Below are 27,491 nucleotides of genomic sequence, written 5' to 3'. Positions count from 1 at the left end.
TTTTATTTAGGAAGTCTCGCGCGAGAATTGGCCATCACCTACCCAGGGTGGACTGGTATAGGGAGGCAGGATACAAGCAGCAAGCAAGCAGTTATATGCCCCTAGACAAACAATTCTAAGAAAACCCTACCCTCCCATCTTTTAACCCGAATCTCTTTACCCCCATTGGTTGAGGTAAGAGACCTTACATTCTACCCAGAAACTGAGAGATACATTTTACCCAAAACAAGCTTGGGAGCTAGAAGACTGCCTTATTTGGCAAAGATAAGGCTGGGGTGGTGGTTACAAAACAAGGGAGGAGGTGGGCAACAGGTGTATGACCCGATCACATGATTTACATAAAAAACGAAACTTAGGCCCCGCTAATGCTAAAGCCTTAACTAAATTTTGGGGCATAGCTTCCCTTTCATATGAGAAACTTTCAGTTGTCCCACACAGTCCCCCCTCTCATTTCATAGTTGAAAGTTTCTCACGCCAAAACTGGTAAGTTTCTTCAGCGTCCCTATTTGCCACTTCATCAGGATCTGGCCCTTCTCCCTGATTGACTGCCATCCATCCTTGATTCCCTGATATCATTAGTCTTATGGACTCACTGACAGGCTCTTTTAATGTAATCATTCTAGAGAGGGTCCTTTGTACAGTGGTAGTAATTAACTGCATCATGCCAAGGATACACACTGGGAGTAGTATGACTCTACTTACTGCTATGAACAAGAACCATAATACCTGCTTCCACCAAGTTCCCCTAAACCAGGACCACCAGGGAGTCTTAAATGAAAAGGACCAAGTCTACACTGGAACATAGGCCATCTTCCTAATTTCCTTATTAATATCTCTAATGGCTTGTCCCACATCATCTATTTTCATATAACAAGTGGACAGGTTCAGTTTTCCTCAGACACCTCCCTCCTCAGCTAAGAGATAATCCAAGACTAACCTGTGTTGTAAGGTACCTTCCCCTGCTTTGGTCCACAAAAACAGATAAGATGTCAGTAGTCATAGCAGTTTGATTAGTAATGATTTCTACCACAGCTTGGAGTCTAATTATCCTGTTAAGCATATATATATACATATATATATATATACGTATATATATATATACGTATGTATATATATATATATATATGTATATATATATGTATGTATATCGGGGTCTGGTATCCCCAGCTCCCATCTTGGGCCCAAGTAGCAGGTCTGTACTCCTTTATGATCCTTTCAGGGGGCCAAGTATCTCCCCACCCATTTGCATTCCCCCATGCTAGCAATAGAGGTATCAATGGCTTGCTTGTCCCTTTCTAAATCATCATATACTTGTACCCCCAGATGTCTGCCTCCTTGTTCCAGGAGGAAAAAGAATTTAGGCCTAATTAGCCCTATGTAACAAGTGCCAGCCCAGTTAACTGGGAGGGTGTATGCGGTGGGTCCGCAGATCCAATAATGTCCTTTACAGGCAGGTACTTTCCGGGTAAAAATTTGGGTTCTGTTAGACACAACTGGATAGTACTGCAGATTTTCCCCTCCCAGAGGCCTCCCCAGCGAGTGTCCTTATATCGACATTTCCAGAGTTTTTGTTCTTCTTTCCCATTTACGTGCTTTTATATAACCCCATGTCTGATTCTCTTTACTCCAAAAGTTCTGGAAATACCCTGCCCAAGTCACCTTTTCCCATCTCCAGTTATAATAAGGGAGCTGAGTTCTCCCCCTTGAGGTTCATTTGCTTGCACTTGAGCATCCTCTGGGCTTCCCCTATGTGTTTTGGTGGGGACTTACAGCTGCAGGGTGGATCCCTCCCATTCAGTATATATACACACTCCATATAATAGTTGCTCCTTGTAAGCTTACCCATGTTTAAATTCTTACACGGTCGTCACGTCCCATCATCACATTTAACATGAGTGACATTCCACCTACCTACAAATGGGGTGCAATCAAAGTTTACAAAACTAATCTGATAGGTATAGGTGTAATCACAAGCTGTTTCCCTTCCCCAGCCTATCTCAGACAATACCTCCCACATATCTTCTGCAGTCACAGGCCACCGATGTTCCTCCTGATCCAGCCAGAAACCAGTGCCATTACGTACTTCTGACTTATTGCTCAAAATCCAGGCTGGACTGAGTGGGACCTGGGACCCAAGGCCAATATTCTAACTGTTGTGGCCCTCCACATATCCAACAATTAGTGAGAGTAAAGGTGTGGGCTTTAGTCCGAACAAGACTTTGAAAGCTATTGTCCTGGGGGAGCCAGGTGATTGGGGCTGGAGAGGAAGGGGAGGACAAGCTCAGTAAGAATATAATCAAGGGAACTCCCATGGTATCACACTCTGATTATACCACTGGACGGGAGAGGGGAAATATTCTTTAGCGAAAAGTGTGGCTCCCAAACAGATAAAAATGCCTAATATAAAAAGGAGTAACAGAATAAAAACTACAAGGATCACAAACCCAAGCACTCCCAACCCTTATTGTTCATGAGTCTGGCCTTCTAGGAAGCTCCCCCCTCCACCCACCCAGATGCAGTCTCAGCTCCTCCTCAGCAGGGTGTCTGGATTCAACAGTCCACATTGGAGGGGGATCCACTGGTCCTTTTGCCCTGGTGCAATGAGCCCAACCTTTTTCTTTAGTCCGAATGGCTGAGGTCAGCAAGACTTCAAAGGGACCTTCCCAGGTGGGAGTAAGCTTTTCCTCCTTCCAAACTCTGATCAGGACCCAATATCCGGGCTGGTACCTGTGGACTGTGACTCCCAATGGTGGGGTTTGACCAATTAGTCCCCTCATCTGAAGAGTACTCAAATGTTTTGCCAAGGAAGATACATATTTTCTTAAGAATTTATCCTTTTGGGGATTTTGAGAAGCAAGTAAGAGAAATAGAGGAAAAACTGGGAAGAGAAATGAAAGTGATGCAAGAAAATCATGAAAAACAAGTCAACAGCTTGCTAAAGGAGACCCAAAAAATACTGAAGAAAATAACACCTGAAAAAATAGCCTGACCCAAATGGCAAAAGAGGTCCAAAAAGCCAATGAGGAGAAGAATGCCCAAAAAGCAAAATTGGCCAACTGGAAAAGGAAGTCCAAAAGCTTACTGAAGAAAATACTTCCTTAAAAATTAGAATAGAGAAATTGGAAGCTAATGACTTTATGAGAAATCTAGACACAGTAGAACAAATCCAAAAGAATGAAAAATTAGAAAACAATGTAAAATATCTCATTGGAAAAACAACTGACCTGGTAAACAGATCCAGGAGAGAGAATTTAAAAATTATTGGACTATCTGAAAGCCATGATCAAAAAAAGAGCCTAGACATCACCTTTCAAGAAATTATCAAGGAAAACTGCCCTGATATTTTAGAACCAGAGGGCAAAACAGAAATTGAAAGAATCCACCAATCGCCACCTGAAAGAGATCCCCAAAGGAAAACTCCTAGGAATATTGTAGCCAAATTCCAGAGTTCCCAGGTCAAGGAGAAAATATTGCAAGCAGCCAGAAAGAAACAATTCAAGTATGGTGGAAACACAATTAGGATAACACAAGATTTAGCAACTTCTACATTAAGAGACTGGAGGGTATGGAATATAACATCAGGAGGGCAAAGGAGACAGGATTACAACCAAGAATCACCTACCCAGCAAAACTGAGTATAATCCTTCAGGGGAAAAAAATGGTCATTCAGTGAAATAGAGGACTTTCAAGCATTCTTAATGAAAAGACCAGAGCCGAATAGAAAATCTGACTTTCAAATACAAGACTCAAGTGGAACATAAAGAGGTAAACAGGAAAGAGAAATCATAAGAGACTTATTAAGGCTGAACTGTTTACATTCCTGCATGGAAAGACGATATTTATAACTCATAAGACCTTTGTCAGTATTAGGGTAGTTGGAGGGAAAAAATTATATGTATGTAGTATGTAGATAGATAGATAGATAGACAGACAGACAGATAGAGGGCACAGGCTGAGTTGAAGATGAAGGGGTGATATCTGGAGAATAAAATTAAGGGGTGAGAGAGGATTATACTGAGAGAAGGAGAAAGGGAGAGGTAGAACAGGGTAAATTATTTCACATAAAACACACCAAAAAAAAGGCTTTTACAGTAGAGGGGAAGCAGGGGAAGGTGAGAGGAAATGAGGGAATCTTATTCTCATAGGATTTGCCTTAAGGAGGGAATAACATACACACTCAATTGGGTATGGAAATCTGTCTTACCCTACAGGAAAATAGGGGAGGAAGGGGACAAGACAGCAGGGGGATGACAGAGAGAAGGACAGATTGGGAAAGGGGTAATCAGAAGCAAATACTTCTGAGGAGGGACAGGGTCAAAAGAAAGAATAGAATAAATGGGTGGGGGGGCAGGATAGGATTAAGGGAAATAGAGTTAGTTTGTCACAATATGTCTACTATGAAAGTGTTTTGCATAACTGCACATGTATGGCCTGTATTGAGTTGCTTGCCTTTTCATTGAGGGTGGGTGGGGTGGGAGGAAGGGAGAAAAATTTGGAACCCAAAGTTTTAAAAACATGTTTAAAAAAAATGTTTCCACATGTAACTGGGAAATAAGAAATACAAGAAATGAGGTACAGAAATCTATCCAGAGACAGAAGGGAGGGCAGATCAGGGGAAGGGGGATTCAGAATGCATGCCATCTTGGGATGGGGGAGGGGCAAGATGGGGTGAAAATTTGGAACTCAAAATCTTGTGGAAGTAAATGTTGAAAACTAAAAATAAATAAATTTATATTTAAAAAAAAAGAAAGAATTCATCCTTTTGTTCAAACAGAGGGTCCCAATTCCCTTTCTCTCTTCCAGGGTAAGGGTGTCCATACAAAAGTTCATAAGGAGACAGCCCTATGTCCCCAGGGGGGTTTGGTTCAGATTCTGGGAAGGACCAGGGGCAGACATTTAGTCCAGGGTAATCAGGTTTCTAAGGTTAACTTTGTAAGTTGTCTCTTGATCTTGATTCATCCTCTCAACCTTACCAGATGAGGGAAGATGCCAGGGGGTGTGAAACTCCCAGGTAATGTCCAAAGCCTGGGCTAGAGATTGTAGAACCTTGGCTGTGAAATGGGTCCCCTGTCCAAATCAATCCGTTCCACCACTCCATACCTTGGAATTATTTGCTCTAGTAAAACTTTACCAATTGCAGGAGCAGTGCCGCATGGCAAGGGAAAGGCTTTGACCCAAGAGGTTAAGTGGTCCACTATGACCAGTAGGTATTTGAGGCGTCCTATAGGGGGCAGCTCCGTGAAATCCAGTGGATGCTCTGAAAAGGTCTAAGACCTGGAGGTTTTCCCCCCTACTGGAGTCTGGCACAACACAGACTTGTCTTTTGACATACAAGGCACCCGTTCGCCAAATGCCAAGCCAGGGTATAAAGACCGGGAGACACATAGCAAGTCAGGAAGGCATCACACAGGTTCTGGACATTCCAATGACTACCCTGGTGTAAATGTTGGAGGACCCACCTCATACCTGCTCTGGTCAGTACCTCTCTTCCATCTGGAAGGAGCCATGGCCAGTCCTTTTCCTGGGCCCCCAATGCTAGCGCCTTCTGTTTTTGGAGGGAGAAGGGAGACTCGGAGGAAAAGAGGGGATCAGAACTAATATGTGACTAAGCAACTCAGGATCTGTCATCCCTGCCCTTTTTGCTTCCTCATCTGCAAGGCGACTGCCCCCAGCCTCAAAGGACTGCCCAGATTGATGACCATCCACATGTACTACTGCTGTGTCCTCAGGTAACATTAGATTATCTAAGATCTGATGAATTAAAGTAGTATGTGCTAATTCCTTCCCTTTACTGTTAACATTCCCCTCTCTTCCTAGATTTTTCCAAAGACATGAACTATCCCCAGACATACTTTGAATTAGTGTAGACGTTGCCCTCCTTTCCTTTTAATGACTGTAATGCCCAATTTAAGGCATATAGTTCACATATTTGGGCAGACCAATTTTTCAGCAAACTTCCTGTTTCAACTAAGGATTCTTGATCCCCATTAATGATAGCATATCCATTTCTTCTTTTCCCCTCTACCACTCTAGAGGAGACATCAATGAACAAATTGATTCTTCTGGGAATCGGGGATTCTTGTAAATCCTCCTGGACACTAGTTTGAAGGTCAATAAAGTCAACACAATAATGTTCTAACTCAGATGCATCTCTGCCTTCTGAAGTCAGAAAAGAGACAAAGGATTTAAGTTGTTATCTTGTGATAGTATTAAATCATCTTTCTCCAGTAATATAGCTTCATATCTGAGAATTCTGGAATCTATGAGCCACCTCCCTGCCCTCTGATTCAGGATGGCTTGTACCTGATGGGGAACGCTCACTATCAAGCTTCCCCCAAAGGTCAGCTTCCTACTCTCCTCCACCAGTATAGCAGTAGCTGCTACCCCTTGAATACAGTTCGGCCACCCTCTAGCTACAGGGTCCAAGATTTTTGATAAGAAAGCCACGGGTCTCTTTTGCCTTCCTCTCATTTGTGTCAAGACCCTCAGTGCCACTCCTTTGTCTACATTTACAAATAAGTGAAAGGGTTTCTTCAATGAGGGGAGTGTCAAAACAGGAGGGGAGGTGAGGACTTCCTTCAACTTCTTAAATCCCCCCTTCCTTTCAGGGCCCCATCTAATTTGCTCTGGTTCCTCTTCCAATAAGCATTGGTACATGGGTTTTGTGAGGGATGCGTAAGAGTCAATCCAATTCCTACAGTATCCTACTAGCCCCAGGAACTTTCTGACTTCCCTCTGTTCTCGGTAGTGGAGTTCAAAGGATTCCTGCCACCTGCTCTGGGTCCAGCTTCTTCTGCCCCTCACTGATTAAATGTCCCAGATATTTCACCTCCCGTTCCACAAATTGTAATTTGTGCTTGGATCAAACCTTCTGATCTAAATAGTTTATCAATTTGATTGGGGCCTCACTAGCTTCTAATTCTCTTTTTACCTGTCACCAGCAAATCACCTACATATTGCAATACTTGTGTCCAAAGGGGAGCTCTAAACCCCTCCAGGATTCTCTCAAGGACTTGTGCAAACAAATTTGGTGATTCTGTATACCCTTGGGAAAGGATGCATCACCTATACTGCTGCTTCCTCCCAGTTTCAGGATCCTCCCATTCAAAGGCAAAGATGTCCTTACTACTAGGGTCTAAGGGACAGGCCCAGAATGCATCTTTTAAATCTATTACACTGAACCACCTACTGCCTTCATTTATTCCTCTCAAGATCATGCAGGGGTCAGGGACCACTGGGCGGGATGGTAGTACAACCTTGTTAATTTCTCTCAAATCTTGGACTAGTCTATATGTTCCATCCCCTTTCCAGACTGGCAGGATAGGAGTACTGAAGGGGAAAATACAAGGTTGGATAAGTCTGCCTTCCAATAGTCCCTGAATCACTGGTCTAAGTCCTCGCCTCCCCTCTAGGGATATAGGATATTGTTTCACTCTCACCACTGTAGTGGGCTCCTTCAATTTGATCTTAAGAGGGGTTATATTAAGTCTCTACCTATTGGTTGGTCTGGCCCACAAATTGGGGTGAATTTGGTGCTCTTCTTCCTCTCTTAAGACCAGCATGTTTACCGGGACTTTCCGGGTTCCCCTGGTTACCAACTGACTAGCTAATTTGGTAATCAAATCCCTTCCCAATAAATTTATTCCCGCTTCTGGGACCAGAAGTAACCAACTCAAGACAGTCGTTCTTTTGTATTTAATCTCCAGAACCTCAGAGAGGGAGACAGCAAAAATTTTCACCTTTTACTCCACAGAGAGGGTTTCTTTTGCCAATTAAGCTCCCCGGGGCAATTGAGTCAGGGACGATCAAGTCACCCCAGTGTCCACTAAAAACACCATCTCTTCCCCTTTTGGTCCCACCCTTAAATTTATCAAGGGCTCCGGGCAGGCTGTTTCTATGAACCCCCTGATGTCCCTAAACCTCTAGCTCCATCAGAGAGTAGACTTTTTGTTCGGCCTGCTGTAGTGGGCAGTCCCTCATCATGTGTCCCTCCTTCTTACACATCCAGCAGGTAAGGGGCTCTCTCTCTCTCTTCCTTTCTTCTCCCACTGCCCTTGTACTCTTTCTTCTTCTACCTCCACTCTCTCTGGTTTTAGGGTCTTTTCCACTGTCCTATAGACTGAGTAACATTTTGGACTGTCTGGACCATGAGTTTGGTCTTTTGTTTCTGTTTCTCCTCATCTCTCCTCACATAAATCTTTGCAGCCTCCTCAAGTATACTCTCTAATGTTCGATGATTCTACCTGTCTATCTTTTGAATCTTCTTGCTAATGTCAGGCCAGGCATTAGTCACAAAATTTAACTTCAACATTACCTCTGTGGTGGGATCATTCACATCTAAGCCTGAATATTTTCCCATGCTCTCTTTCAATCTTTCTAAAAACTCTGTTGGTGAGTCATTCTTTTTCTGAACCACTTTAAAAGCTTTCTTGACATTTTGGGGTTTTAGGGCGGCATTCCTGATTCCAATAATTATCAGTTCCCTCAGATCCTGCATATGTGTCCTGTGGGCCACATTATTATGATCCCACCTAGGGTTGAGGGTTGGATATTTTTGGTCTGCCGGTATCACCCTGGCTGCAGGCAGGTGCCTTTGTTCCCATTCTACCATAGCAGCCATTCTAATCATCCCTCTCTCCTCATGAGAGAATAGGACATTCATAGGACATTAGTTCATTCCAAGTATAAATGTTTGGGCCCAGAAGCTGATCTAATTGTTCTGAGAGGCCACTTGGGTCTTCCATCAAGATTTTCATTTCTCTTTTAAAGCTCCTGACCTCAGTGGTGCTCAAGGAAGCATTCACAAACCCGAAACCCCCTTGGGCCAGAGAAACTTCCCTTAAAGGGAACATGGTTGGTTGCTTTGGCTCAAGAGGTAGGTTCTCCTGGTCCTTTAGGAGCTGTTTCAACTCTCTCACTAAGGGCCTGCAGGGAGCCTCTTGCAAGTTGATAAGATCGCCCTTTGGGTCCTCCTCAGGGGGAACCAGAGTTGGTATAGGACCAAGATTAGGATTAGGAGGAGGATTAGCATAGGGAGGGGGTAGGGAAAGGAGAAAGTCCCAAGGATGGGGCTGAATCTCTTCCTTCTCTCTTTCCCTTCCTTTCACCAGCATCTGCTGCACCTCAGGCATCCAGAGTGCTGCTAGGAACTCTCCTCCTGATGAAAAGGTTCCTTAGCATTCACATATAAATTTAGTTTTTGGCATATCCAATCTTCAGAGGATCCAAATTTCGGCCATGAAGTGCCACCCCCGATATCCACTCCGTCCCAGACAAAACAACAATATTTAATCATTTTCTTCCTACTATTTCCTTTATATTTTGGTAGTTCATTCCAATTCTGCAATGGATTGCCTAAAGGACTGTCTATAGGTACCTCACATGTACGCTCCAACTGCACAGATTTAGATTGTCCCGTTCCCATTCCTAGGGAATTTACGGGAGCCGTCACTGAACTCCCCAAGTCTAAAGACTCAGCCAAATTACTGAGGAGGGTCGCCCACTCCTCACCAGTCACCCATGAAGCTTTCTCAGTGGCATCCTTTCGATAAGGTATCTATTCCGCACATTGACTAGGCCTGTACTCCGCATGAACTAGAGAAACTAGAGTCCGTCCTAGAGGGTCCCTCACCCTATGCCAATTACCTCCAGACCCCTGAGTGCTTACCTCCAGGTGTAAGACTTAGGTGACTGCCCTCACTCACTGGCTGGCCAGAATTTCTTAGTTTCCTTTTTAATCGTAGGAGCCCTAACAAGGCTTCTGTTTCTCCAAGTCCCCCTCTTGGGGTTTATTTCAATGACTGGGCAGTAACCTCCCTCCTGGGCTCAAGACCTCCAAGAAATCTCGGATGCGCTTGGTCTTGACCTCGGTAGGAAAGCCTCCTCCTCAATCAAAGAAAATTCCAGACGACTGCCCCATTGAGTGGGATTGAGACCACCTACCCAAATAAAAATTCAGAGGTTTCTATACATAGAAACAGAAGTTTTATTTAGGAAGTCTCGCACGAGAATTGGCCATCACCTACCCAGGGTGGACTGGTGTAGGGAGGCAGGATACAAGCAGCAAGCAAGCAGTTATATGCCCCTAGACAAACAATTCTAAGAAAACCCTACCCTCCCATCTTTTAACCCGAATCTCTTTACCCCCATTGGTTGAGGTAAGAGACCTTACATTCTACCCAGAAACTGAGAGATACATTTTACCCAAAACAAGCTTGGGAGCTAGAAGACTGCCTTATTTGGCAAAGATAAGGCTGGGGTGGTGGTTACAAAACAAGGGAGGGGGTGGGCAACAGGTGTATGACCCGATCACATGATTTACATAAAAAACGAAACTTAGGCCCCGCTAATGCTAAAGCCTTAACTAAATTTTGGGGCATAGCTTCCATTTCATATGAGAAACTTTCAGTTGTCCCACACATTACTATGCTTTTTAGTATTCTTAACATAAGAGGATTTTATATTTTTTAAAACTTTTTTTGGCAACTATTTATATAATCATGTAGGGTTTTTTTTCTAAATCAATATTACGTTTCTAATTCACCTAACAGTGAAATAACCTTACACTGCTATCATTCCTAGCCATTATGTATGACAGTGTTTAGATGCTGCTATAGCCTCTTTGTTAAAATGTTATCTAACATTTTTGCAAGAATATGAATTGTATTATCAAAAATCACAGAGCTAGAGCTAGAAGGAGCCTCAGAGGCCACAACAAAGTGAGAGGCCACCTCAGTCAAGCAGATTTAAAGACGAAGCAGACAATGGAAAGAGACTCCTCCCAAAACATGGCAGGCCAAGGTAAAGTGTCTTTTCCCAAAAGCAAAAAATCCCTGACACCTGCAAACAAAAATCTGGCAACCGAGGCCCCATGGGTGCCTCCACCTTGGGCAGTCTAAACACATACCAAACTCCTGTTCCTTATATATGTATTTATTGTCTTCCTACTAGGCTGTGAAGTCCTTGCATGCCTGGCATACAGTAGGGACCTAATAAATTCTTGCTGAAGTAAAAATGAAGGCATCCCTGCCCTAACCGACCTTACATTCTGCTAGGGAGGACACATGTACCCAGATAATATAAAGTAGAGAGTAAAGTGGAAAAGGAGAGATTTAGCAGCCTCTAGAAAAATTAGATGAGGGAAAAGCTAGTCACAACTGGGGGGAGTCAGGGAAGGATTCATTAAGGAGAGGCACTTGATCTGGGCTTTGAAGAAAGATAAGAAATTTGCAAGTCAAGGCTGAGTTGGCAGTACATTTGAGGCAAGGGGGGAAAGAGGCAAAAATAGAATATTAAGTTCAGGGAACAGTTAGTGACTCAGCTCATCTAGGACACAAAGCACATGATGGGTAATAATGTGCAGTAAGCCTGGAAAGGCAGGCTGGTGCTCTCAGGCTGTCATCCTTGCTCTGACTTCACTTACCTCCCTTCCCAGTGACCATCTTATTAACCAAATCAACTCTACAATGTTTTCTACTCCAAAATCTCTTGCCCACTTGTACTATTTCCATTCGTGTCTTGCCAAACCCCAACCTTAGATGAATCCACTTGAGGAAGTCATGCAATCAATCTGACTGGATCCACTATAAATTTATGTTACCTATTTTCAACTGTGTCCTCCCTATAAAAACATAATTTTACTTCTTTTAAATTGATTAATCTATCTCCAGGAAGCTACTCCAAATCTTCTCTTGTCTCCTCAAACTTCCCACAGTCCACTCTCATTCAGTACCTTTCCAGAAGACATGTGTCACGCACTCCACGCACTCCACTCTCTCCTGTATCTCAAACCCTGGAACATCTTTCTTGGAGCTCTCCATCCTCATCTCTGCCTCCTGGCTTCCCTGATTTCCTTTAAGTCTCAACCAAAGTACCACCTTCTGCAAAAAGCCTTTCCTGGTCCTCCTTATCTTAGATTTCCCACTGAAATTATCTCCAACTTTACCTGTTGTGTATCTTGTTTGCACAAAGTGGTTTGCATGTTGTATCCACCGTTGTGAGCTCCTTGAAAGCAGGGACTGGGCTTTATTTGGGGGGAGGGTATTTTTGCCATTCTTTGTATCCCCAGCACTAAGCAAATTGCCTGGCACATAGTGATAAATGCTTGTTGATTTGACATTATTTACCTTAACTCCTATCTCTGATGACAATGCAGCCCTTTCCCCTCATCAAGGCCAAAAGTAAAAAGAAGAATCAGTCACATAGCAAGAACAAGGGACAAGAGACGGAAAATCTTTATGCTACAGTGGTATCTAGTTAGTATTTATCATCAACAGACAGAGAGGATTCTGGGAACACAGTGGAGTAGGTCAGAAAACTCCAAGCTCTCCAGGATTTCCCCCACAAACAAGACAAGCTAGCTCCTCAGGACAAACACAGAGCAGTAAAAATAAACAAAAGTGGAGGCAGAACAGTAGTCCTCCTGGGACAATGGAGAAGGATGGAGATTTGGTCCCTGTGAAGTATAAACACCTCCAGGCTAGTTCCCCTGAAATAGGAAGTGGGAGTCCTGGGGCTAGCTGGGTTAGGAGGTAGCCTCAGCCCCACTCACAGGAACTTTTACCGCCAGGACAGTGAGGGGAATTGGGTATATGTGCTAGGGAAGATCGAGGGAACCTCTGCTGATAGGGGACGCCAGGGTCCGGCTGTGCTACCGAGACTTGACCCTGGGCAGGAATGAACCAGCGCATGCCTGGTGAGTGCAGAAGCAGTGGGGCAAGGACACCGCTGTGGACACCTACAGGAGGGCAGGCCAGAGGGGAGAACTAAAGGAAGATCTGAGGTCAGAAGCCCCATCCTCCATACCCCAAGACTAGAGGTAATTACAATAATAGGCTGCTAAAAATTAAAAAAAAAAAAAGATAAGCAGGCAAAGGAGAAAGAACTTAACCGTGGAAAGTTACTATGGGAATAGAGAAGACCAGGGGTTCATCTTCAGAGGAAGATACTGAAGCAAAAAAGCCTCTCCTAGCCCAAAGAGTCCAGTCAAATAGTCACCAGCCCAAAAAGAATTCATATAAGAACTTAAAAAAAAGACTTTAAAAATCAAATGAGAGAGACTGAGGAAAAAATTTAAAAAAAAAAACAATCCAAGAAAAACATGAAAGTTAACCAACAGGAAAAGGAGATCCAAAACCTTGAGGAAGAAAACAACTCCTTGAAAATTGGAATTGAGCAAGGGGAAGCAAGCAAAGGTATAAGGGACCAAGAAATAATACAATATAAAGAATAAACAAATGGAAGAGAATGTGAAAATCTCATAAGAAAAACAACTGATCTGGTGCCCAGATCAAGAAGAGAAAACATAAGAATGATCAGACTACCTGAAAGCTACAATTAAAAAAAAAAAAGAATTTTGATACAATAATGCAAAAAATAATTACAGAAAATTGTCCTGAAGTGTTAGAACAAGAGGGGAAAGTAGAAATAGAAAAAATCCACCGATTACTACCTGAAAGAGATCCTACAAGGAAAACCTACAGGACTATCACAGCCAAATTCTAAAACCTCCAGCTCAAGGAGAAAATATTATGAGTAAAAAGAAAAAAAAAAATTAAAATATGGCAGAGCCACAATTAGAATCACACAAGACCTAGAAGCAGCTATACTAAAAGACCACAGGTCTTGAAATACTATATATCAAAGAGCAAAAGAACAGGGGTTGCAGCCAAAAATATCATAGCCAGCAAAGTTAAGCATAATCCTGAATGAAAAAAACAGACATTCAACAAAGTGCCAGACTTTCACGATTTTATTGCAAAAAGATCTGAAAACTCAATAGAATATTTGACATACAAGATCCAAGAGAAATACCAGGTAAACATCAAAGAGTGATTACCAGGGACTCAATAAGAACAGATTCTTTACTTTTTATATGAGGAAATGTAAAATGTACATCTAAGATTGGTATTAATTGGGTAGTTCAAAAGAAAGATTAGGGTAGACCTGTGATTCTAAAAAATAATACTGTCTAGGAAAAGTTAAAAAGAGTAATTATCTTCTACAAATGAGGTTCGAGAAGAAGAACTGACACAGAGAAATTAGATGAGAGAGGAGGGCTGGTAGTCTGGAACCCTACTATCATCGGGAATGGGTTAAAGAGGGAACAGTACATATACATCTAAAAGAGTATAAGCCTTCTAAATTCAGAAAGAAAGAAAAGGCTAAAGGGATGGGGGGGAAGATAACAGAGGGAAAGAGGGTGAGGGAATAGGATAAAGGGGGGCTATAGAAGGGTATCTAGATGAACAGGAATGAGATAAAGAGGGAAGGAATAATATATATTTGGAAGGCTATAAAAGTCTTCTAAATTCAAATGGAAACAAGAGGGTAAGGAAAAAGGGTAGGGGAGAAGGAGGGATCTTTGGAGGAAGGGTTGGGTAAGTAACAGGAGGGCAAGGTAGGGGGCAGAAATAAAGTAGAGGAGTCAGGAGGGATAGGAAATAAGAGATACACACAAACATAAAATAAATATCAGGAGTAGAATTTATTAGGAAAAAAAGCAGGGGTAGTAATCATGATCTTAGACAAAGTTAAAGCTAAAATAGATTTAATCAAAAGAGAAATATAGGGAAACTACACTATATGTCAGCCACATTCATCAATACTGTTTTAGACTATTTAAAATAAGTAGACAGCTTAAGGTTGGAATATTGCTGTGGTGTAGGAAATGTTAAGGTGGTGGACTTAGAAACAGGGAAAGACTTGAACTTATCAAGAAAGATGTTATCCACCCTCAGAAAAACAGAGAACAAACAAGTATAGTACAGTGTTACACAGATATATATGAATGTGTATGTCTACATAAGAGTATGATTATAGATATCTAAGTACATGTATGTGTATGCAAGTATGTATGTAGGTATATAAGTGTGTGTGTGTATCTATGTATAAAAATATATCTGCACTTAATTGTAGCCTTCTTGGAGGAGGAGGGGTTTTAAAAAAGAACAAAGTGAGTGCACAGCAGAGAACAAAGGCAAACTTATAAGGAAGCAAAGAAAAGATGGACAGCTCTCACTCAACACAATGTGTAGTATTTACTATACAAGCTTTCCCGAAACGGAAATTCACTACTGCGTATTCTGAATCCTCTCACAGGTTCTGCTGTGCATATGGCAATGCTTTTCCCCTTTTCTTATTTTGTATTTAAGTTTTAGTATTTAAGATTATAATGAATTAATTTTTTAAAAAGTAAAAAAGAAAAGAAAAGAAAAATGCCACAGGAAGAATGCTTTCTCAAGAAAAACCTAATTTATACATTATGCTTAAGCTCAATTCAAGTAAAAGAGAAATAAAGATTTGCACTTGAAAATTTAAAAAATATAATTATCATTAACAGACTTGTGGGACAATATGGACAAGAGCTGTAAACACAAGATAGCAGGGATTACTTAAAATCTTACTTAAAATCATGTCATTCAAACTAAATCAGTCTATTTGCTACATTCAAAATGCCATCTCCGGCTTCTGTGACTTCTGGAGGGATGTAAGTTGTTACCCAAAATGCTTTCATTCCTTACTTAAAATCCTTAAAAATCTCTTAAAATCCTTCTACACACACACACACACACACACACACACACACACACACACACACACGCGCGCGCACGCGTACATTCACTTCTCTATGTAGTCTTAGAATTTAAGCTACTTGAGGGAAGGGACTGATTTGTCTGTAATCCTTAGCGCCTGACACATAATAAATGATCCATTTTTGCTACAGCATCAAAAAAGGTACCAACATTAATGAGATTACCGATCCAGGGAAGGAATAAATTATTAGGGACTTTAATTTAAGAATTAATCTGCTATCCCTGCCTCAAGCCTCTCATTCTACCCTCTACCCCATCCTATACAATGCTACCAAAGTAATTTTCTTAAGCACATATCTGACCATGTGACTCTCTTATTAAACTATGGTGGCTTCCTATTGCTTCAAGGACAAAAAAAAAAAACCTACTTTCCTGATCCCAGCAACCACTAGAGTCCTCTCTTCCAAACTACCTTATCTTGTTTATATCTGTGTTTACTAATTTCATGTGTATGCTTTATATTATATACATCATAATGTACTTCTTGTCTCCCCAATTACAATGTAAATGCTTTGCAAGCAAGGAGTTTCCCTCTTTGTATCTGTATTCCCAGCACCTTGCACTGTACATGGCACACAGCCGGCACTTAATAAATGGTTGATTGATTTCTCTTTTGTGTGCTGGGGGTGAGGGAAGTGAAGAAAACAGTTTGAGATAAGGATAAAAATTATAATCCTTAACCTCTTTCTGCATATAGTAGTTTCTAGATTCTGAGAGAGTGAAACAAAATTTATTCTTTTGGGGGTAAAATGAGAATTTTCATGAATAAGAAGTAGCTAATAAAAATAATACCTGCTGCTCTGTAACCTGAGACCTTTCCCAGTGACAGACCATTGTATGGTTCATTTTGCTGAATTAACTAATCAGAACTAAGGAGGGAAAAGAACCTTAGCAAATAAATACTGAGTCACAGCAGCATGATCACTAAGAAATTCTTCAGTCGCTCTGAGACACCCCAAGAACACTGTACCTCATCCAATCTTGTTACCATGAACCGAAGTATAATCTTCCTCCTCCTCTGCAACACCCTGCTAGCTCTGACTAGGGCTCAAGGTAAGGAACACAGAGATGTTTCATTTTTTAAGTCACAGATGGTATTGAGTACTAAATTATTAGTGTTATTGTAGATGCAGACAAAGAATGACGTCTTCCAGTTCCGTTGTCACAGTTTAAAGTTTGAATGAATTGTCAAAATACAACAGGAAGACATCCTTAGTCAAACCCAAATGCTTTCAGTAATGAGATGTAATTTAATCGGCCCAAATCCTTTGCTAGCTTCAAATGATTACCATATACTAGGAACTCTGTACCTTAAGAGCTTTTATGAAAGGACAAAAAACTGTGATTTCGTGATTTCAAATCAGAGTCAGAAATCAAACAGGCAATACTTTTAGGGAGCTCATGGCTAAAACGAGACTTAGAGACATGGTCAGAAAAGCAGAAGTAAGAACCTAAGTCAGGCTGAGGTTTTGTCATTGGGCAGAAGTCAGGTCCAGAAAAATAGTTAAGACAACAGGGTTATGACAAAAACTTAGGTAAAGAGCAAGGACATAGATATAACAAAAGCACAGGACCCAGAAAGAGTGACCACAGACCCAAATCAGGATCCAGACAGAATCATTTCCAGGGCAGGAGTACCAGTTCAACTGACTGAAGGCCAGGGTATGAAGTGAGCTGCACTAGCAGGGAAATTATTGTTCAAACTAGAATTTGAAGAGAATGAGACCCTTTCACCTGGCCATTTCTACTCACCAGCTCCCTGTCCAAAGCACTTTGAGGCCCATTAGGGTCCCTTCCAGCTCTCCATCTACATTCCAATGAACCAGAACCCTATGGTTTTAATGCTACTTCTTCTGGAAGGTACTGCCTTCAGAGGTTTTTCCTTGAATATTTCTGGGGCAGGAATTGGGGTTCTGGCATGGTGGTGGGGGAGAGGGCTTGATACCAGATTCACAATGACTGAACTCTTTAACCTGGGTAGTGCCCTCCCTGCTTCTGTTCCACAGCACCCTCACCACCCACAACCACCAGCTGTCGCTGCCCACAAGTTAATAAGAGTATTTCCAGCCTAAAACCTTTTGAGAAACTCGATGTGGTTCTCCCCAGTTCTCTATGTCCACGCCCTGAGATCATGTAAGTAAAAGCAATAACTGGTATTCCTCTGGATGCCAGATACAACTGCGAGCTATCATTACTGTTGTGGAGAACTTCAAGGCTTGCCAAGCACATTACTTACTTTACGTCACTTGATCATTCCTCACGATAAAAGTGTAACGTAAGCACTACCATACTGTCACCTCATTTGTATAAATGAGGAATCGAAGACAGAGGGAGGCTAACATGGCTGTCACAGTCACGGTATAACTTGAACCCAGATTTTCCTGACTCCAGGTCCACCACTTGTTACACCACATGTTGTCCCTAGAAAACATGCCTTATAGTAAATCGGTTTATCCCCCAGGGATGTGGACTGAATCAAATGTTTCACTAAATGATCAGAAAGATGGACGAGGGTCCATTTTTGATGATTTTAAACTTTCTATAAGGAAAAGGGAAAGCAATATGGTTCAAACTTTTGACAATGGCTACAATGTGAACAAACCTGTCCTAACAAAGCCACCAAAATATGTAAATGAAAGTTATTTTTTAAATTTATTACCTTCTTATCGAAATTTGCTTTTTCTCTGAAATGAATGTCCATTTTGTCATACTTTTTTTTCTAGCTGAAAAACATAAGGTATAACGACCATTTTCAGTAGGAAAGGGGCCTTAATAAAGTGAAATGTGACCTGTTCTGACAGGGCACAAATAAACCTGCTATAGAAGTTATTGGGGGGGGGGGAGAAGCAGAAAGATTTCTCTCCATAACTACAGGAATAACACTACCCTGTGCTTTTCCAAGTCCTTATCACTGTTTGTTTTTATGAAAAGAGAAATCTGTCAGCTCCGAAAGGAAAGACCATACTGAGGAAGGCTAAGGAGATGTATTCTTTGAATAACAATCTTGCCTACTTGAAACATGCTTTACTACTGAAGTCAATATCGTCGTCCCAGTTTACAAACGAAGACACTGCAGCAGAGGCATGTTTAGGGACTCACTGAAGATCACTCAATGAAGTGGGGGCAGAGGCTGACCTCAGATTTTTCAGGGCAGTGCCCAACAAAGCCTAGTGCTCAATGAGTCCAATTACTGCTCCATTATCACTGATACAATTCTAAAGTTCTTCACTGTGGTTTATTCACTACAGAGGCATAGTGAAGGATACTAAGGAACAAGTATGTCTGAATCCAGATACCCCAACCATGAAGGTTGTACTGAAAGCAATTAGAAGAACAAGGTAAGTTTGCTCTCCAGGAAACCACTAGAAGTGCTTGCTCCAGGCTTCACTGTGATAAAACTACATGTGGCCCACCCTCAGTCTGGAGCTACCCTGGGTTAGTTTTTGATTCCAAAATGATCTCAGGGGTCACTTGGTATGAGCTTTCTCATTCTGACACAACAGGGAGGCTTGGAGCTTTGCACTCTCAGCACACTGGCCAACTGACTGGAGTATGGCCAAACCTCCCCATCAACACACACTGCCAGCAAACCCACTAACTCACCCTTAAACAGATTAAGAATTAGGTGATTACTGTTCATTCCCATTTCTGTGAATTCAGTTTAGACATTAAAAAGCAGAAATTGAATACCTTTCTGAAGCAAAGCCCAGACTTTATAAAATGGCTAGCAAATTTTCATAACTCATTTGCAAACTGGGACAATTCAATAACCCATTGTGATTCCTTGGTAGCAAGAAAACTTTAATTGTGACCTTTCCCTCCAATCTGGGGCCCCAGACCCATAGTCAAGTGAATTACTCTGTGACAAAGCAGAACCTAGATGAGAGACAAAGTTCAGCATGCTATATTTTCATTCTCGTCTGTTCTCAATAGGTCTTAAACAGCTCCTGTCGACAACTGAAGACATACTCTCCAGGTGGCTGGCAAGGTTTAACCAGGATGAAGCCCTCCCATACATACAGAGGAAAGTCAAGCCCCAATTGTTTCTAGCACTTAATTCTTCTAAAAAAAAAATAATCACCAATCACAAAGAATTGACTGGCTACTTTAAAAAAAAATTTGTTTAGCAACAGAAACTCTAGTACTGTAATTCCTGATCTTGTGGTGTTTTTTGAGTGATATTTAAGTCATTTTAAATAGAGGGTTACCTAACTTGACATTCTTTCAGAGGTTTGTTGGACCTCCTAAATGGTTCTGTCTATAGTTAAAGACTGTCACTAGCAGATGAGGCTACAAGAAAATACACGCCTGAAAGCAAATACATCAGGTATTTACTACTAAACCCATTTTAAGAACAGTTATCTCATGTGTATGAGTACACTTGAGGACCATACTACCAGACAGCACCATATGGTAGCAAAAGTCTTTAATGACTGACAGAGCTAGGGTTCAGAATATCTGAGAGTCTGTGACCTACTAGGCTAGAGGTTCTCAACCTGGGGTACATGTACTCAATGGGGTACAAGATAATTATCAAGGGATTCTGGGTAGTATTCTGGGTAAATCCTGGTGTTCTCAATCTGGGGTACACTGCACCCAAGTGGGTACAAGTTATTTGTCATGGGACTCTGGGTAAATGAACTATATTACCCTACTGAGATATTCCAAAAGTAGTAATGTTAGAGAAAAACAATTTGTGGATTGGAGAGAGAACCTTGAGGAAAGAGTAGGAAAAGAAAGAGTGTTGTGGTACATCTGAAAAATTTGAAAGAGACAGTTGAAGCACTAATTCCTACTGACCAAACCCAAATGAATGAAATCTGGCTTTTCATATTGAATTAGAAAAATAAATCAGTGATAACCCAGTGAAAAACAAGCTGACTAGTCTATGAGATAACCAGAAACTCCAAATTAATATCCAATCAATGAAGTTGCAAAACTTTTGGTGTTCTCTTGGAGAAATATATCCCCATTCTTACATGTTCACAAAGCTTTAATTCCATTCTCTATGAATTAAGATTCTCAGTCCTATTCTCAATAAAATCCAAAGTAAGAAAAACTTAAAGTAGGACATGACATGCAGATACTGCTTTCAAAAATTACATTGACAATGAAGCTATCGGTCAACAAGAAGCAAAATCAACGATCACGTTTAATTTCTTTGCTTGTGTCCTGACAAACATTTAACAACTTCATGATACTAAAAAAAGTATGATATACTGAATAAATTTTGCTTTATGAAAAATTAATCTGTTTTATTTCTTATGCAAAATGCATAGTAAACTCTAGGATTTATTTCCTTTCATATTGAATAGGGAATATGGGAATGTTTACTTAAAACCAGGAGGTATAAAGGCCAAAAAGGGTTGGAACTCTTGCACTTCATCCACGCTATTCTAAGTGACTCCCGTGTCACCTAGAGACATGAAGGCCTTAGAGAGAAATCAGTCCTCTCTTGCCCCCAAGCTTTCACATTTCTAACTATGCAAAATATAACATATCTGTATGCTTAGAAACAGTAAATTTAAATCAAAAAAAGGATTTTAAAAAGTATATGTATTTCAATTTTCCCCAGTTTCTTTTTCTGTTAAATGTTTTTAAAAGTCAAAGTTTTTCCTTTTCAAGTGTCAGAAATGTTACATCTCTAGCTTATGCCCTTTCCCAGCACAGTACCATAAACTATGGTGATACACATTCTTCGGGTCAGCCTAAACCCCTCTCACCTAACCTGTCTTACTGTTCATGTGACTCCCAGACTCTGACCTTGTAAAAGTTTTTAGTGAACCAGTGACTCCACATCTGTACTCTGATCTCACTTCTACCTCTTAAAATCGATTTAACACTGTGCTCAAGCAACGCCTTCCAGGTGAAGCACTTTCTGATCTCCCCAAGCTGTTCTAATGATGATGACAGCTAACCTTTATATAGGGTCGCCTGCGTGCCACACACTATGCTAAGCACTTCACCGTTATTCTCATTTGATCCTCACAACCACCCTGAGAAGTGAGTGCTATTGTTATCCTGTTTTACAGTTGAGGAAACAGAGGTAAATAGAGGTTAAGCGAATTGCCCAGGGTCACACAGCTAGTGTCTGAGGCTGGGTTTGAACGTAGGTCTTTCTGCCTCCAGACCTGGCACTCTATCTACTGTGCCACCTAGACGCTTCTCCCCAAAATCTCCCTTGTATGTGTTTTCTTGTTTTGTTTCTGAAGGAGTTTTCCACACTGGGAGTAGTACTGCCACCCCCTGGCCACATCCCAAATGTATTTTTGTAATTAACTTTTTTTTTTGGGTGATCTACCTTCTTTCTCCCACCTCCTCCTGCCTCCCCATCCCTTACAAACCTTGAGAAAGCAAGAGGGAAAAAATCCCTTTATAAACATGTATGCTCCATATAGAGAAATTTCTGTATCAGTCATCTCCGAAATAAAATATGTCTCAATCTGCATTAAGGTCATCACGCTTCCATCACAGGATGAGCGGCCTGTTTCATCGGTCACTGTGTTCCTAAGACTTTCAAAATTAATTCTATTTATAATATTGTTGAGCTTGTATAAACTGCTCCTCTAGTTCTACTCACTTCACTCTGCTTCAGTTCAGAGAAGTCTTAACAAGTTTCTCTGAAACCATCCCTTTCATCATTTCTCACAGCACCCAGTCCTTATTCTGAATGTATTTATGAACATACTGTTTTCCCTGACAGAATGCAAGGTGTGTGAAGGCAGAGACTGTTTCATCTTTGTCTCTGCATCCTCAACACTCAGCCCAGTGCCTAGCACGTAGGAGGCACTTAATAAGTGCTTGAAGGGTTTGGTGAGCACAGCTTTCGCCTTCTTAAAAGATCATCTGTTTTTAATTAATCTGTGATTCCTTCAGTCTAAAAACTCCATCCTTAGGTGGACAGAGAAACCTGGGAAAACATGTATGAACTGATGCAGAGTGAAGTGGACAGAACTGGGCTCACTGATCTATAAAATAACAGTAACACTGTAAAAAACAATCAACTTTTTAAAACTCAGGATCTCTGATCAACACAATGTGCAACCACGATTCCAAAGAACTCATGATGCAAAAGGCTGCCCATCTTCTGACAAAGGTGACAGACTCGGAGGACAGATTCAGCCATTTCTTTTTAAGACATGGCCAATGCAGGAATTTATTTTGCTTAACAACATATATCATTGGGGGGGAGAAAGGGGGAGAAAAATTTTCAATTCAAAAGCATATGGAAGTGACTGTTGATATATCAAAACAAATAAAAAATAAAAAAGAGATATGCAAACTCCTCCACCACGACAAGGCAGTGATCCAGGAGGGGAGTATATTTCTAGATAGGCTCATCCTGAACTATCTGATGGGTTTTATTATGATAATTTTTATTTTTATGCTGTTTTCTTGTTCTTTATTATCAATAAAAATGCAATTAATTTTTGTGATTTCAGAAACACCCCAATATATATTATTACAGAGGCTTTGTTCTTCTTTCTTTTTCAATGGAAGGGAAGGGAGGAGACAGAAGGCAGATTACGATTAACTGAAAAAAGTAAACTCAATTTTTAAAAAGGTATTATAATAATAATAGCTAACATCTATGTAGTACTTACACTGTGCTGAGCATTTTACAAGTATTATCTCATTTGATCCTTACACAACCCTGGTAGGTAGGTGGTATTATTATCCTCATTTTACAGCTGAGGAAACTGAGGCAAACAGAGGTTAAGTGACTCACTCAAGGTTACGTAGCTAGTAAGTGTCTGAGGCCAGATCTAAACTCAGATCTTCCTGACTCCAGGCCTGGCACACTATCCACTGTACAACTTCCTCCGCAGGTACAGAAAGACATCAGTAACTTATAATCTTAAAGAATTTTGTGGAGGCACTGAGAAGCTGACTTACTCATGGTTAAACAACAGGGGTGTGTGTGTGTGTGTGTGTGTGTGTGTGTGTGTGTGTGTGTGTGTGTGTGTGTGTGAGTGAGAGAGAGAGAGAGAGAAGAGAGACAGTACTTGAATTCAGGACTTCCGATTCCAAGGCCAGCCCTCCCTGCCAGCTACCTCACATTTAATGACTATACATCTTAAATGAATTTTTAAAGCATTTATTTAGCTCTTACAGTGTACAAAGCACTGTGCTAAACAGTAGGGATACAAACAGAAAAGACAAGTTCCTGTTCTCTGGGGAGTCACAGCACATATGGACATATTATCTTTCCAAGTAAGACTGCCTGATCTTCCAAAGGCACCAGATCTGGATGGGTGCACATCAGTGTTAGTGTCTGGCCACAGCTGACCTTTGGAATCCTGTCTCTCCTGTCCAAGGATGGCAGACGGTTTCCAAACCCAAGACAGAAAATGTAAACTAAGAGAACATATGCAAGGTCAGCAAAGGAGAAACTTGTTCCTGTCTCTGAGACATCTGAGCTGCCAGAACACAAGGATGTGAAACCTCTTCTTACTGTTCCAATGAGCTGGATGGCAGCCAACCTGTGAAGAAGAGCCAGCCAGGAGAAAAATGGGAACAGGAAAGTGAAAGGAAAGGAGTGAAAATATAGATTTCATACAGGGCCTTCGGTGATTTTCAGGAAATCAAGTCCTTTCTTGTCATCACCCTCTGCCCTATTCACAGCAGGAACTGATGATGAAAGAAGGTAAAGTCCATTCTGAGAAACTCAAACAGGCTAACAAGTTTCATTTTGACAGACAAAAAGTCCCCCTGCAAATCACAATAAACAACCCCAAAAAGTGCTCTTCTTATGTAACAGAAAAGGCAATGGTTGCATAATGTTTTTTCCAACCCACCATATGCAATTAAAGTTAGAGATGCCTCCTTCTTCATCCTCTCTTCTCTCTCCAAGAGAGGGGAAATTCCTTTATTTTGGACTGCAGAAGGAGAACAGAATGAAGAGAGTCTGAGAAGAATTCCAACAGCAAGTTGAGTTCAAGCAAAGGGCCCTACAAATGACATTATGCCTGTAACCCAGAAATAAAGAGTTTTATAGTTAGGTGGGCCCTCAAAACAAACAGTGTGGAATCTTTAAAAGCTCGCTCTAGTTAAAAATAATAACAATAATAATAGCAAGCATTTATACCTACTATATGCCAGGCATCATACTAAGTAAGCAGTTTACGAATATTATCTCTTCTGATCCTCAAAACAATCCTGGAAGATAGGCGCTATTATTATCCCCATTTTACAGATAAAGAAACTAAGGCAAAAGAAGATTAAGAGACTTGCCCTAGGTCACACAGCTAGTAAGTGTCTGATTTGAACTCACCCTTCCTGACTCCAGGCCCTGTTCTATCCACTGCACCACCCAGCTGCCTCTAAGCTGGAGCCAAGAAAGACCTGGGTTTGACTGCTACCGGCTTCTCTGAGTCTCAGTGTCTCTTTGTAAAATGGGGTAAAATAGTGCCCACCTCAAAGCTGCTATCAAAATCACATACTGTAAATATAAGGCGCTTTAGGAAACTTGAAGCCCACTATAGAAACATGTCAGCTTTTACTCTATATCGTCTAATCCAACCACCTCATCATACAGATGAAGACGGTAAAACCTTCAGAATAAAAACGATCCTGCCCAAAGTCACACAGCTTTATTAGCGGCAAAGTTAAGACTAAAGTCAGTCAGAGACTCCTGAGCCAGTGACTTTCAATCAAGTTTTCTACTACTAGAATTCCAGCTCAGTCCCAAAGACTGTGAGAACAGATCAGGTGGACCCCAAAGTATTTCATTACGTAGAGCAGCTCTCTCTGTTAAGTACATCCCAGCCCTGAGTCATACCATTGGAAGATGGTATAGAACCAGGCTTGGACTCTCAGACCTAGGTCAACAAAACACATGCTGATTAAGCCCTTACTAAAAGGTCAGGCACTGTACTTGGCACCAAGGCGATGAACACAAAGAAGGAAACAATCCTTACTCTCAAAGCGCTTATATTCTAACAAAATATATAAGTACATATGTAAGTACATATATACAGAATGACTGTAAAAAGAAAATATAATATAGTTAAATAGAAGTTAGCTAGGAACGGAGGATACCAGCAAATGGGAGGCTGGTGCCTGACTGAATCTGAAGGAAAAGAAGGATCCTCTGAAGCTGTGATGAGAAGGAAATAGGGGAAGTCAGTGCCTAGCACAAACGGGGAACAAAACGCCTTGTGAAGACTAAAGTGGAGGACAATTTGGATGGATCACAGAGTATGGAGGCAGGAAGTAATAAACACAACGAAGTGGAAGTTAAAGCCAAACAAAAGAGTTTATATTTTATCCTCGAAGATTAGAGTATTTTTTAGTACGTTGTGACTTGGCCAGATGTACACTTAAGGAAAACCACCGCGACAGCCATGTGAAGGTCAGACTACAGCAGAAGACACTTGGGGCTGGCAGAGCAATTTGGAGGCTGTTCCAATGATTGGGGAGCAGATCTGAAGTTCCTAGGAACCGCTGGGATTAATTACTTCTTCTGAAGCCTCTTAGGGTTCACGAACCCATGATGGCATAAAGGTGAGTCTCTCCAGTGGCACTGGGGCCACTCACTCCAAAGCCACCGTGATGCAGATTGATATTCTTGGGATTTATGGCACTTGGCATAAGAAACCAGGCACAGTGGTTCCACCACCCAACGGCCTGGAAGGAGATGGGTGGCCAAAACTAAGGATCCAGCACCCTAACAAAGGAAACCATGCACTGGAGACATCAGGCCTCTGCAGATATCAGTAAGTCACGTATTCCTTTCTCCATTTCCACAAGCTTTTAAGCAGCAGGCATGAAACTTCCTCAGTACCTGTTTTCTTTTCCCAGAACACCCCAGCGGACACATCCCTCCAACGCACTCACCAAGGCATTTCCAGTGTCCTGCCTAGCCTTGGGGCCCACTTAGACCCCGCTCACCAACAGAAGCTGCCTGGCAGGGAAGGCGGGGCGTCCTGAAAGCCGACCTCCTTCTCTGGTTTTTCCACCACATTCAGCGTGTTCCCCCCGGCTCTCAGAAGCCCAGCCACGTGCCCCTGCAAGCCCTAAGTACTCGTGCTAAATTTCCCTTTACCTCCCTTTCAAAAGCAGCTGTCGACCCTTCCCCCACCCAGAGAGCCACGGCACCTAACCAAGATGGCGCAGAGGCAGGGGGGCAAGGCTGAGCCACAGCTCGGCAGAGGTGGCCCACCCAGGCCTAGGCCACGCCCACAGCCCCCCCATTTATTTATGTATAAACAAACAAAATCTCCACTTTGGCCCAAATGCACTTGACTGGAACACCCACCGGTGCTGGAAGGCCCCATCTGCCCCTGCGGGGGAGGGGGCCTCGTTTGCCCCAAGGCCTACGGTACCTTCAGAGACACCTCTCCCCGTCCTTGCACCAATGTCCCTCTAGAAGGCCCACCTGGCCTGGCCTGCCCTGGCCTCACCTCTCACCTTCAGGTAGCCAGCCGAGCCTCAAGCTTCTGGAAGCTTCTTGGGCCACTTTTGAGCATGCTCAGTCAGCCTTGCCGCCTGGGGCTTTCTGGGCATGCTCAGTCGGCCTCTGCCTGACTGACACGTGCCTCCCGAAGTGCTTCTGGGCATGCTCAGTCGGCCTCCCCCATGACATTTGCCACCCCCCCCCCGGAGAGCTTCTGGGCATGCTCAGTCTATATCCACCTAACATCGCTGCCTCCTGGGGCTCTTCTGGGCATGCTCAGTCTGCCTCTGCCTGACTGACACTTCCCCCCCCCAACAGCTTCTGGGCATGCTCAGTTGGCGTCAGCCCAGCTGACACCTCCTTCCTGGACTGTGGACCTTGGCCTAACTGAGCCTGACACTTGGGGTCCCTTGAGCATGCTCAGTCAGCCTGCCCAACTGACAGTCCCTCAAGGGAGCTTGCTTAGAACACTAATAATAGTAGTAGCGTTTATATAGCTT

The 27,491-nt window shown here is 42.1% G+C and overlaps 1 protein-coding gene across 2 annotated transcripts in view; it reads right to left on the bottom strand.

Annotated features, from left to right (window-relative positions):
• ART3 (ADP-ribosyltransferase 3 (inactive)) overlaps positions 1–27,067 on the bottom strand; it is a 150,861-nt gene extending 123,794 nt beyond the window's left edge. For both annotated transcript variants that reach the window (XM_078148655.1, XM_078148656.1), the window contains exon 1: positions 27,006–27,067. The gene's annotated coding sequence lies outside the window, so the exon portion shown is untranslated. The remainder of the gene's footprint in view (positions 1–27,005) is intronic.
• Positions 27,068–27,491: the final 424 nt, after the last annotated feature.

Source organism: Phascolarctos cinereus, unplaced genomic scaffold (genome assembly GCF_003287225.1).
Source record: "Phascolarctos cinereus isolate Bilbo 61053 unplaced genomic scaffold, phaCin_HiC Scaffold_9;HRSCAF=440, whole genome shotgun sequence".
NCBI classification, from domain to species: domain Eukaryota; kingdom Metazoa; phylum Chordata; class Mammalia; order Diprotodontia; family Phascolarctidae; genus Phascolarctos; species Phascolarctos cinereus.
The sequence above is the reverse complement of the archived record's forward strand: the minus strand, read 5'-3'. Positions and strand labels throughout refer to the sequence as shown.